The sequence below is a fragment of the Falco rusticolus genome, chromosome 6 (genome assembly GCF_015220075.1).
Source record: "Falco rusticolus isolate bFalRus1 chromosome 6, bFalRus1.pri, whole genome shotgun sequence".
NCBI lineage: Eukaryota > Metazoa > Chordata > Aves > Falconiformes > Falconidae > Falco > Falco rusticolus.
The window spans coordinates 3,053,091-3,067,307 of NC_051192.1; positions in this window are offsets into that span (position 1 = coordinate 3,053,091).

The following is a 14,217-nucleotide window of genomic DNA, read 5'->3' on the forward strand; positions in this document are numbered from 1 at the left end:
CCTGCTTGCCGCGAAAATAAATGCAAGCCACCTCCCCCAGGAAGGAGCTGGCTGCACAGTCTTGGGCAGGGGATCCCCATCTTTAAATCCACACGGGGGGCAAGGGAATAGGTTTCAGTTTTCAGCTGTTTTACTACCTGTCTTGTGCCCTGGCTATATTTTCTACTCCAGGGTTGTTTGCCCCCTGTCTGGTAGGCATCAGCCTTTGCGTGGCCGCTTTGTACAGGGAACCCAGCATCCCCCAGAGATCAATGGCTTGTGGCTGCTGCCAGCTTCAGTCATTGTAGGGGTTCCGGAACCCTTTGTAGCTGCGCCTCCTCTGCAAAATAATAATAATACAAATAGTAATAATTAAATAATAATAATAATAAAAATAAGAGCAAGCATCCATCCTGTATGGGCTCCAGCTCCCCAGGGAGGTGGCCAGATCCTCTGCCCCCCGCTGTGCCTCTGCCAGCCTGGTGTACCAGCCTCGCTTTGCGCCTTGGCGGTGAGCACTGGCTGAGAACAGCTTTTATACACATGCACACAAATATATATGTGTGTATATATAACTCTCTAATGTCTATATGAAATATAGATGTAAATTTTATTTTCATATATGTGCAAAATACTTACACTACATATATACAATATATATTTGCAATATAAAATAGCCATATGCACATGAAATGTGGATCAGAGCCCTGGGATGCAGGTGCATACGCGCCTCCTGTTACAGAGAATAATGACCATGAGCTATGGCAGCAACCTGGAGAAGCCTTCTGGTGACATCATAAACCAGCTGAGCTTTGCCCTCTGGGTTTATGATGATGTCATCAGAACACCTTGATAGAGAGTATCTTTAACCTCACAATTCACACTTGACCATCATTTATTTGATAATCTATATGCTGGGTGACACCGTTAACTGCTTTGTAGGCTGAGGCCAGAGCGGTGCGTGCGCTCCGCTGCCGCCGTCCCCTCCGTGAAGCCTGGGCAGGAGCTGGGGGGCAGGGACTGTATTTGCAGTACCAACCTGACCACGAGTTTGATTAACAGTCTGGGCTGACACGGGACTTCACTTGTGTCTGAATGTCCTGGGAAATGTTTTTCAGAAGGCAAGTAGAGTGATTACTGATGATACTGAGATATCAATGGCCTGAGCCGGGATGGATAGAGGTGCATGCCCTAAAACCTGGGTGCAGTTTCAGCTGCTTAAAAAATACCCGCCAAAATACAGCAGAAAGGCTATGGAGCCCATAGCGGCTTTTGAAAACTTGGCTGTGGCTCCATCGCACCCTGGGACCCCAATCACATCACCCATTTGGAAGATCATATGCAATGCATATTCCAGCCAGCCTGTGCCGATGTGAAACTGCATGCTCAGCATATAGATGATCACAACCACGGTTAGAGGAAAAAAACTTGCATAACATTTACCAGAATGGCTACGAAGTGAAGTTGGGTAACATGTTCAGTAGGATAAAACCAAACCAAAACAAAAAAGAAAGACAGCAGGACAGCTTATATTCATTTTGAAGTGTATTTGACATTGTGATTTTCTTATTTTAGATGTACATGCTGGAGAAGATTGTAATGCAACAACATTGCTGCCGTGCGTGCCCTTTGGCTGGCACCTTTGCTTTTAAAACAATGCAGTCAGATTGATTTTTGTTGAAGATTACGAAAATTATAAACAAGGCAGGGACACGTGCAAAGTGATCAGATTTTCCTGACGGCAGCAGTAAACCAAAACTTGGAGTTGGCACGGGGATTTCAAAACAAAGCAAGTTTTGAGTCATCTACATATCTGCATAGCAAAAAAAAAAAAGTAAAAAATAATAATAAAAAAGAAAATACTGTATAGGTACCCGGGAACCATAAGTTCCTCTCTCAAATTTCTATATATTAGTAAGGTATAAAAAGGTATTGGTTTCTGAAGTAACCATAGCAACATGTTTTCATGAGTTCCTGTTGAGAAGCCAAAAACCTTTGTGAGCAGTAAATCAACCGGTTTATATCTCTGAACTTAAATCTTTTATTGGTTACTGATTAACTTAACTGTGCTGCCTGACAAATCTTCATAATAAATAAGCTAACCAGCAAGTCTTTTTAAAAAAAAAATAATCCAGCTAAGGATGTTTAAAGGACTATCAGGGAAACATGCTCTCTGTTATGATGCTTTGGCAGTCGGCGTGTGGTCATGTGCATGTTTCGACATGGATCTGAACCCCAGGAATCACGAGGCATGGAGTTATAAAAAAAGATCCCTCTGCAACTACTTTAAGTAAATAGAAGTGCTGATATTTATCAGCAGTGTTGCTACAGGCAAAATAATTAGCAGCTACTAATTAGCATGGTCCTTCTGCAGGAATATAGTGGGAAAATGTCTGTTCACTGTGTTCTGCGCTAAAGGTGTGGGATAACAGCAGGAAGTTATACAGGTAAATTGTGGGATTTTAGCTGTTCACTCTGTGTGCATACCATAAATGTATAGCTTTCTTGAAGTCAGGATGTTGCTGGCTACATTTTGGGAGTGTTTTCTTTTTTTTCCTGTTTTCTGTGGAAGGCTTATGCGACTTGTTGGCTTCCACAGTAAGTCTACATTTAAATTAATTAAACTGTTGACAGTTAAATTGTACTAAGTAGCTTCGATATAAAAGATGATTCCCAGATTTTTTTCCATGCAACTTGGAAAAAAAAAAAAAAAGAAAAAAAAAAAAAGAAGAAAGAATCTGAGGAACTTCGTTCTAAACATCTGTCTGGGCAGATGTCAAAATGCAGAGTGTTACTGCTTTATACTGTGTGAGTATATGACACCATGTTATTACTCTTGGCTTAAATATTCACAATGGATTTTATGATCTATTTAAAAGAAACCTTTGATGGGAGTGTAAACTCTTATCTTTTGTCATACAATAAGCACCTTTGTGGAACTAATTCTAGAGTAAATATTGAAAAATAACAGAATGTTTTCTACGTCTTATTCTCAGCGCATGAATATTTATACAGAGAGAATTACGGATATGTGACAGCAGAAAAGGTTTGGCAGATTTTCTTTTAAAATGAATTTTGGTGAATATACTCCTTTTGAAGTAAGATCGTATTGTTCCAAATTGCTCTGGATAGAATCATAAACTTTGAGCTGCACGTTAGCCAGCTGATTATAATCTAGTACAATAATCTGCATTTCTTCAAGAAATGAGTGAGAGACAGTGTCAAGGACATTACAAATCCAATAGTAATTTAGGGAATTGAGCTAGAACGAGGCGATGCTTATAACGCTAATATTCCAGAAACATGTTGTTTAATTTTTGTTTCCAGATTGCATATATTAACCCATTTTATTAACCTGTCTATAGCCTTGATTCAATAAACCATTCCTATTCAGCAGAGCTCTAAAGCATATGTTTGCCTTTAAACACATGCTTAAATCCCATTGACTTTTTAATGCTTAAAGTTAAGGATGTGCTTAGAGGTTTTTGCTTGGCTTTGCAAAATAAAATTTTAAAAAAAATTATCCTGGGGAAAAAAACCCACAATAAAGAATGAAATAAATAAATAAAAAACCCAAAACAAACCCTCAAACTGTTAATTTCTCCCTGTACTCTCAAGAACCCGTAAACTATTTTTAACTAAATACCTGAAACAAACTGAAAAGATTTTCATGCCTTATTTTGGTGTGTACTTGGACCTGAAATCGTGGAGACTCTCTGCCAAAGAGACAAACAATAGTGGGAATATCTCGCTGTTTGCTTAATGAGCAATGAATGGAAGTGTGAAGGTGAAAAGACAGATTCTGGGTTCGAGAGTGACAAGGTGAGACTGCTTCTTTATCACACCTTTCTTTTTTTTAAACACAAGCATAATTTTCAAAGCAGTAAAAAAACCAACAACAACAACAAAAAGAAATCCATAAAATCTGTGGCTGGGAATTGCTCTGTAGCTCGCAGCCAACTGATTTGCGTTTACTCCCATTGCTTGCTTCATGGGAAATGTCAACTTGCTACAGAAAGTTTTAATTGGTTTATGAGTGATATATTCAAGCTGCTTATTTCCTAAAACATCTGGTTTTGTTTTAGTTCCCCAATGTCAAATGGTTGGTGATATCCCAAGGTAGCATGCTGTTTCCAAATCATATTTCCTGGGGTATCTATCAATAAAAAGCCCCTTAAATTGAGCATAATGAAATTAGTACAAGGTAGTTGAGAAGTCTCCAGAATCAAGATATCAAAACATCCCTATTTCCATTATTTTCTTCCATATTGCTGGTGATTGACTGCTTTTGGGGCTTGGAGGAAGAAAGCCATGAGAGTTATGGCTTATTTCATCTTTTTCCCCCTGCTACCTCTCCGATGGCCTTGAGCAAGTCTAATTTGTATTGTTAGGGAAATTGGAATTAATCCAGGAGAAGCACAAGCCTCGTGCTACACCCAATGGCAAAATCCAGTCATTTTTCTACTCTGTGGACAGGGAGACTACAATTTGTTTGAGGATCTGTCAGCTCCACGTGACGACGGGAGTCCTAACGTAAACAGGCAATTGTGAGAGCTAAAAATGAGCAAAACATTTATAAGAGGTTTTCATCTGCATGCACAGACAAAGAACCCCTCAGTTTCTCACCACCCTGTGGCTTGAGCCAGAAAGGAAAAAAGAGACTTTTAAAAAGTGGTGATCTCTCCCCAGTACCTGAATATATGCAGGGGTCTTCTCTTTGGGTCGCAGAACAGAGTAGATTTGCAATATTTATCTAGTATGTGGCCCCAAACCCAACTGGATCTATTTTCATCCATCATTTATTGGGATTTCCACCCCACCCCCACCCCAAGCTTCTGGGGAAAGGAACACTTGAGAAGTCTTTTCCTGAGTTAAGGAAAACCAGTTTGAGGCAAAGGCGGTCCAACCGAAACTGGTCAAAATAAAGCCCCACTCCAGGCTACACCGAGTGTTACTTATCAAACTAAGCCCCAAACCAGAAGACTGGGGGAAAAAAAAAGAAATAAAATAAAAGTTTGCAGATTAACTTTTTTACCAAACTCATTTGCACCCGAACAAAATGAAGTTATAAGGATAAAATTCTCAGCAGATTTGCACAGCACAGTAATAGCCTTTATGCTTGGAAATTTATGGGCCATGGACAGTTTATAAGAAACGATGTAGTTCATCAGAGAAGCAGACTGATGGAGCACATGGGAGCATTCTGTGCAGGAAGTTGGGTTTTGGAATAATACTTACTTTGATAGAGTTGTTTTGTTAGCTAAGTAAAACAGTAGGGAAGCCAATGGCCACTTAGGCTTCAAACATAAATATATATTTATAAGTCACCCAGCTGCTTAATTGAGATCTCTAGTGTTTTCCCTAAGTATATCTTATCCAAAAAAACAGAACAGAATGCAGAAAATAACAACAGCAGCAAAGACCTGCTGTATGCGGAGGTTCGTTTAATCAGTCAGTAGTAGTTACGGGGAGAATAGAACGTTATTTTTGGGGCAGATTTGTTGAGGTTCCCGGAGGCACTTCAGCCCGAGTAGCAGCTCAGGTCGGGCTCACATTGCTCTCTAGCAATGTATTCCTGAAAGAGCAGTGGGATAGATGCCCTTGCTGTGTTTCTGTCCTCTCCTGGTGGCTTTTCCTCCAGAAGACGAGTCCAGCATTAAGTTGTGTCTGAGTAGGGTTACCACGTGCTTGCAACCCAGTTTAGAAAGATAAACGCTGGGGTTCTTGCCAGATGCTGGCTGTGTTGGCCATGGAGGGGGAGGGAAGTACACGGGGCTTCAAAATGTTCTCCAAGGGAGGTTGCACAGGGAATGGCTCATTAAATTTGAGCAAAGAACTGGAAAATAAGATTTCACACTCCTAGGCTCGAACAGCCTGGGTGAATTTGGGATCCCTGGAAAATCTTGAGGAAACCTGGCAAGTTCTAGGGAGGTTCAGGGAATACTCTGGAGGTTTTTGTGAAAGTGTTTTATTCTTGGAGGAGAGCTCCAAGGCGAGGTAGAGGGTAGGGCCTCCCACTCTGAGCACCCTGGGGTGCTGGCCAGCTCTCAGAAGCTGCGTCTGGCTTTACTTGTGCATTCCAAGACGGGTGGACGTTGGCGTCTTGGGCTGGGCTTCAGCCCTCCCACAGCCACAGCTCTTCTCACATTAAGAACGATGGTTTTAATCCATGTCTTCTTCCCAGGTGAATGTCCTAACCTGGAGGCTGCTGAATACTTAGGGATGTGGCTCCCGGTCTTTTCTGATGCAATTGTTTCTCCCTGTAAAGGTGGTTTAACATCAGTTGCGACTCAAACCAATTCCTTGACAACTCCTGGATTTGAGCTTGAGGGCTGAGTTTTCTCTCCCTCCCTCCCTCCTTCCCCTGCATCAGGAGACAGGGCTGAACTGGCTTTGGTGTGAATCCCAGTTCTTATGCATCCACCTTTTCCCCCAACGGGGGTACCTACATCCTCTGAAAAAGTCTAATTTTAGGAAGATGTCTCTGCTCAACCAGGGGTTTAAGCACAGGCTGAGATTTAAATACTTACTACGGTAATTTACTTAATTGGGACCCCAGAAGTATTGAAGGGTCTTATTAGCAAAACCGGGCAGATCTGTGAAGAAACATGATGGACAAGTACTGCTAAGGACTGTTTGCTAAGCACTGGAATATCACTGTCACGTCCAGCCTGGCCAGCTTCTGGGGGACCAGGGTCTGTTCTGGTGCCCCTGGGACCATCCTGCGTGCTCACCACAATGCCCGATGGCTGGAAAGATGCTCCCAGCTGATCACCTTTAATTTCCGCTTCCCCCCACCCCCAGCTCTCAAGTACATTTGTGTTCAAACCAGGGTTTGCTCCTTATCATGCTCGCAGCCCATTTCCTCCTCCTGTTTTATAGGCAGTGAAGTCTAAATGGTAAATTAGTGACATCTTCATTATTGTGGCAGTAGAGTGCGGTGCCATCCTAATGCTATTCCCCGTAGGAGCGAGCAGAAGGGGAAACTAGGATGGAAGCGATAACGATAACATTCCAGTATAAATATCTAAAACGGTAGCCAAAAACTGCTGCGCTGCTCTCTGGCTTTTCCTGTAGCTTCATTTCGCCAGCTGAAAACATCCTGGAGAGCATTCGCTCGCTTCAGGAGTATCCTGCTTTCCCAAGGTGCAGCCGGGTTTATCCGCAGGGGGGATTGGCTCTCCAGGATTATGAAGAGCTCTTCCACCACGTTCACACCTTCCTTGGGAGAAGCGCCACCAGTGACTCCCCCCCGAGGTTACCAGGGAGCCGGAGCTGGGCACGGTGGGGACTTGCTGCTTTGCCTTTCTTGTGTGATGTGGGGGAAATCTTTCAGCGCTCGGTCATTTACTCTGTTTGGTGGCACTTGCCCAGAAAGGATGGGGAGAACAGATCTTGAATAATATCGTGGTTCGGGCAGCTTAAAGGTGTTGAAGAGAGCTGCGTGACATCAGTTTATAGTATTTTAAAATGTGGTTTTGGCAAAGCTGAACTGACAGTTCGTTTCCCATCCCACAGAGGTTGCCTTTGAGCTCTGGGTTTGCCCGAAACCTGAACATTTCTGTGGACTTCAGACAAATCTTGTCATTTCTGGACTTGACAGTTGTCCTCTAGTGTCACCCCCCATTACAGACTCCCACGGGTACACCGGTGTAGCTCCTGAGGTGTGCTGTAGCCTGCCTCTGTGCTTGTGCTAGAAAGGGATGTCCATGCCACCCTTACCTGTAGTGGCAGCCTGGTCCTTCCAGCGAGGAGCTGGGCTTTTAGCTCTGCTGCTTCTTGATGCACCATTAGCTGCAAAAAACTCCCACGCCTGAACTCAGGGGAGTTCACCTTTTGCAAAACTCAGGCCTTGGTTTGCTCTGTGGCAGAGGACACACACCCTATATAAGCTGTCTGCCTGAAGGGATGAGCAAATATATTAAGCGCTTCTGGTCCCCAGTGGCTTGGTAGGTTGGAGGGGCATTGCTGAAGCTCATCTGAGGGCCCAGCGCTGCTGTCTCTGGACTCACAGCACATACCTTCATGCAGAGCTGACCCTTGGACATGGTGCACACAGATGTCCACACCGCTGTCCCTGTCCCTCGGCCCTGCGTCACTGAACAAAGCTGCCTCCTGCCTAATTGTAAAAATTTCCCATTTTGTGGGTGCTTGTTCACTTATGGTTTGAAGTCTAGAGTCTAGGGTTTTGACTAGATGCAAGTCTACTTTTTAAATTCAAGGGTGGAAGAATTTGTTTTACTCACTTAGAATTTTAGTGGTTCCTCCCCTTCCCCCCCCCCCCCCCCCCCCTTTTTATTTTTCTTTGAATTAGAGGTCTTATTTTAATGAAGACTTTAATATTGTGCAACTTGAACAAAGCTTTAGTTTGTATAAAGAAGAACCACAGACCTGTAAAACCAACAAATAAGGTAGAAAGGAAACAATTGGTCATTTATAAGGAGGGAGACCTTTGTGCCCTAAGTGCGTCACGGCGCTGGGGCTTGTCTGGTTCTGACTGCAGCGCTGATGCACACCAGGAAGCAAAACTACCCGCCTGCCTTTAAGCAAACCAGCTGGTATCACTACTGGTCAGCAGTGTTGTCACCTCCCCTATTGCTTTCCTGTCCCAGGATCTTGTTCTTAGGGGTGTTGCTCATCGCTAGGTGGGAGTTGCAAAGGCACTGGGGGTGCTGGTGGTCTCCCTCTGCAGCCCAGTCAGCCCTCACCCTGGACTTCACAAATCTTCCTCCTGTTCCCCGGGAATCAGTGACATGACAGAGGGTCTGGCAGTGGGACAGCTGGCACGGCTCAAAGGTGCTGGAGCTGTGGCGGTGACCGTCTGACCCAAGGATGTGCCGCCTGGCTCTCCCTGTCGCTCTCGTGGCCTCCTGCTCTCCTTTCTCCTCATGTGGCTTGTCCTCTTCAGCGTATTCATCCTGCCTTTGGTGTCTCATGGCAACTGTGTCAGACGGTTTATTTGTACTGTTTTTCTTTTACCCTGCAACTGAACCCGGTCTCCTGGGAAATATGGGCCGAGCCCAAAAGACATTAACGTGCCTGCCAAAACGTCATTTTTTGAACCTATGGAGGAAAGGAAAAAAAGAAAGGCAAAAAGAAGGGCCATCCCATCCTAGGTATGGCCATATTTTGTGACTTTCATCATGTTTATAAGGTGGGTATTTCTCAAGTGATATGAGCTACTGCAGAAGTAGCATTGCAGAAGTCATGGTGAGTGGTGCTGGAGGAGACCCTGGGAGCCCACCAGGTCCAGTTCTTCACCAACACAGAAGCAGCCATTCCCAGACGAGACCAAAAAACCCGAGGGGACTGAAGGCTGGTTTGCATGGTCCTGTTTGGACTCCATACCTCTAAATTCAGTCAGACCCAAACACTGAAAGAATTTTTGATGTCTTCCCACTGACGTATTCCCACTGTGTATGTACACTGTGTGTATTCCCACTCTTGTATTGTCATTACCAGGCCCAGTAAAAGAAGAAATATCAAACCTTCCTTTGTCATGGTCTTCCTCAGTTTCTCAGTTTGACACTGCTGCCATGCTACCACCCCAGGTCTATGTTGCTTCAGCATTCAAGAAGACTGTTGGTTTTCTGGGTGGTTTTAAGCCAACCTGGCTGGTTTTCCTATGGACGCAGTGGTTTCTGCAGGAGCTTCTCGGCATGTACCACTGAGCCCCCATTCACTGGAGGTGGCCAGAGTTTTGCATGGGGCACATTTTTTTGGTTGTTTCTTTTTTGTCTTTTGCATGTGGCAACCTTAGAGGAAGCCCAGATCTTGCTCACACCTCAGATCCCACGGTGGCCTTCCAGATGTCCCCACTGCCAGTGGGAGATACGGCAATCAATGATGGAGAAATGTCAGATGAGTTAATAAATACATAGCATGCAACACAGCTTCACAATGAATTTGCTGGTTGGTGTTCCTGGCCCGTCAGATGTGGGAAACTGCAGCCTTTGGGGTGGTATCAGGTAAATTTTGGTCCTCTGCCAGGAGAGCTTGTAATATTCCATGTTGGCATCAATTTGGGTTTTCAGCAAGCGGGAGAACAGCAGGAATTGAAGCTCCTGGAGGTGATAGTGGTCAACTGCTTCAACAGCAGTGTCACACATTGGACGGGGGAGGGGGGAGAAAAAACCCACATTTTCCAGGATATCTAATTGCACTGAGTGGTGGCTGGAGGGGTCCTGCAGTGCATTTCATGAGAGTTTACATAGTTCTGGATCCTCTACCACTTAGAATGGAAAAAAGCAAGCCAATCTGTTTGATCAGGCCTCTCCCACTTGATATGTGTATTGGATTCTACATTAAAGCTTTTAACAGTTACGTACACATCTGAGCTGGAGCTATTGTTAGCCCATGTGATGGATTAAGATCAAGAATGTTAATGTTATCCAAAGGAACGCTTTTTAATGTATATTGCGATTGTATAAACAGGGTCACCAGAGCTAAATGGGATGTCAATGACCTATGAAGATCATAAAGTAAACAAAAGATCTTAAAATAAGCATGTAACCTGAACATGTCGGGGATTGTTGTATATCAAAGGCATTTGCTTATATAAAGTAAGGGAAAATTACTTACGGGTAATGTTGTTTGCCACAAGTCTACCTCTTGCCTGCTCTACAAAGGAAACCTACCCGGAGGGACTGCAGTATATCTCCATCTACCAGGAAGCACTGAGCTCACAGCCCCGACCAAGCAGAGCCTAGCTTTTGTACGCATGTAGTAAACACACGCTTAAGTCTCAGGGAGCAGCGATAAGCCGTCATTGTTGGTGAATGGAGAGGCTCCTCCGTCGGAGGAGGGAGGAGAGGGAGGAGGATGACCCCGCCAAACACTGCTGCCAGGAGGGTTTGGAGCCCTGGTGACACAGGGACCATGGCAGGTCCATGAGGCTGGCCAGCTGAGTGGGAATTAGTGTTCACCAGATGGTCACAAACACCAGGAAGAGACTAGGAGCTTATTTTCTTTTTCTTTAAGTGCATTAGCATTTCTCTTTTTGCTTCCACATCATCAGGATCGAAAAGTAGGGGCTTGTTTGGTTTGGTTTTACTTACTGTGCAGCCCCTAAGTGATTGCCGTGGCGGGGTGAGCCCCTTGTTCAAGATGCCCTAACCCACAGGGCTTAAGGGAATTCTTGTTAAGATTGCAGGGTTAAAATCAGAGATCTGCCCTGGAAGAAGGGGATCCTGGGGTCTTCCCTGTCCTTAGCGCAGCTGGTCATCCTGCCAAAGTGCAGAGCCTTTCATTTGTCCTCACTGAATTTTATACCTTCTTCAAGCTGCTTCTCCAGTTTTGAGTTCTAATTCTGTCCTTATGGTACCTCCCAGCCTGGTCCCCTCTGCAGATGTAGCGAATACGTTCTATCCCATTCATTGTAGCAGTCATGGAAACAGCAGCCAGGACCAGGACTGACCCTGGAGGACACTTCTGCCATTACGACTGGGAATGGGAGAGAACAGCTTTTTGGGAATGGCTTTAAGAAATCGTGTTGCACTTTGCCCAAAATAGTTCTATCAAGACCATGTTTTCCTGATTTACTTATGAGAATGTCATAAGAAAAAGTTTGCTGAAGTTGTGGTATGCGATAATTATTGCTCTCTCTGTACAGGCTGTAATGCTATCGTAGGAGGAAATTCTATTAGTCTGATAATATTTGCTCTTGGAAAAAGTCTGTGCTGGTCAGCCCACATTTCCTTGTTATCTTCTAGGTTGCTTTCAGATTATTTACTTGTTCCAGATTTTTTTTCCTAGCATGTTGAATTGCTGGTCTGGAGTACTCCAACTCTTCCAAAAATAAAACAACAACAACAAAAGAAGACTGAGAAAGAAACCCCCAGAAGACCTTCACCTGTCCTCCATGAGGTCTCAGATGAACCTTTGGGAAGTGGCCACAGCTAGTTCCTTAATTACTATCAAGTGACATTCATCAAGCCCAGCTGAACTGGAAGCATCTGGTTTATTTAAGCTCTCTCTGAGCCTGTTCTACTGTGGCTTCAGGCTAGGAGTTTATCTCTTTGCTTCTGGAATTATTTGTATGGGGTCCTGAGTTATGGTTGATCTCAACAAGGACTGATGCAAAGCAAACTGGAGAAAATGGGATTAATTGGTGATTATTGTTATTTTTTTTAATCTCCTTCCTGTGTGGTACTATGGTGCTGGTTCTGCAGAAATCCTACTGGACAGGAGAGCTCCAAGTAAGATAAGGATGTGACTTTATTTCACCCTTTAGTTTCTGTTGCTCTCTGCCAGCAGCTATGATCTTGGATCTCTAAATGCCGTGTGGGATAGCACGTAGGTGAAATAAAATTTGGTGCCTGTGGTAGGGCAGGCTGTGGTCCTCCTCCCTGAGAAGCTGGGCACTGGGACCAAAGGAGGTAACTGCTCCCAGTTGCTGGCAATAAATAATCCCTTTGCCTGCAGCCCTGACCCTGATCCTTCCCATATGTGCCCTGACTTGCAGCCCTGCTAGGGCTGAGCTTGCAAATGCAACTCTCGGGCAGGACAATGCTGCCACTAAGGAGTGGGGGACTGTGGAGCTTCTGTTCCCTGTGGCTTGTTGCTTCTTTTCACATCTAGTAGCCTGTTTCTGTGGCCTTTCTCTCCCCTCTCATCAGGGGTAGGAATTTAAGGTCTTGGTGCCTTAAGCTGCTCAGGGAGGCCAACATCCAAGAGCTGTTCCCACTGCCTCAGGGTTTTGCTGTCTGGCACAAACCCCACACAGCCTGTGCCTTACACGTCCCACGGCTGTTCTCCCTTTCCCAGGGCCAGGAAAGCGTGTCCAAGGCTGAGGAGGCCTGAGAGCCCCGTTCTCCCTGATGTTGTGAGCATAAACCTTCTCCCAGCTCCTAGGAGAGAGTTATTGATGTTTGAAGTGGTTGCTTTGGTTGCCAGCTGCCCAGCAGCATCCCTCATTGTTCCCCTGTTGCCTCTGGGGGTTTCTTTGTTTCGGTGTAATTTGTTTTTTTTTGTTTATTTTGGAGAAAGTTAGTTTCCATTTACCTTTGGGAATTTTCTGTTAATGTGAACTGGAATATCAGTGTTTCAGAAAGATGCTATAGAGAAACAGGCGCTTATCCCTTGGCTACTGGAAAAGAAGAAAAAGTTCACAACGTTGATAGACCTTTGCTTTTACATTTCCTGGTGCAGGTCTATAGCTTTGATTTCTTCCTTAGATATGTGTACCAATGCACCACAAATTCGTGTAAATCCCCCACATACAAAACGGTCCTTGCTACTTGAGCAAGCTCTTCACAGCATGCAAAAATTCAGCTGTTCTCCATTACAGTTATTACGATAGTAATCAGCAATTTAAAACTCTTTCAATAATTGTTAGACCAAAAGGTTTTGTTTATTTGTTTACTGGGATTGAATGATGGTTATTATCAGCTTTGAATGACATTCAGCATTCATTTCGCAGCTCTGTTTTCAAATATTTGGGGATGTCCTTGTTAGGATGTTTTCAATGCAATTTCATTCACAGCAATTCCAAAGCACGCGCGCTGTATGTGATCAATTAATTACTGCTTGTAATCAAAATTTTTCTTAACATGCGGAAACACAGACAGCAAATATGCCTTAAAATGTCTTTGTTTAGTCAGGAAACGACCTCCCAATGTGCTTTAAAATATGTAAATAGGTTTGTGCTCTATGATGAAGCATTGCTCTGTGGTTTATCTGAAGAAAGACTCCTCTGTGGAAGGGATGCAGTGGCTGGCACTTTGCATGACTGAATAGTGGGGCTTTTGTCCTCCTGACTTCAGGGACTGCGACAGTGGGATGCGATAGCTACTGTCTTGAGTTTTCTGGTGGGTACTTAGGGCTGGAAACACAGCAGGTGCTCAGGAGAAATTACAAGGTTACTGGAGGAGGAGGGCAAAGAAAGCTCTCAGCTGATTAAATTACTTCCCTTGCTGGTAGAAATTAAACCCATTTCTTAAACTGGTCCAAGTGACTTTGGGACAACATTCACGTCCTAATGGAAGTTAAGCACCAAACCTCTTCAGGTGGTTACTGGGTGCCACTTCTGCTGTGCTTTGCATGATGGATATGGTGTTTTTTCTTGGGAAAGTGACCACTGAACTGGAATCAGCCAGCTTAAAGCGGGAGGTGAGTTCTGGGGTTAAGGTGAAGAGCTGTTTGGGAGAGATTAGCTTATCCCCTATCTGCCCATCACAGGGCTTTTCCTGTTTGTTTGCCTGCATCATCTTCCAAAACATCTGGCACTGGCCTTTGTTG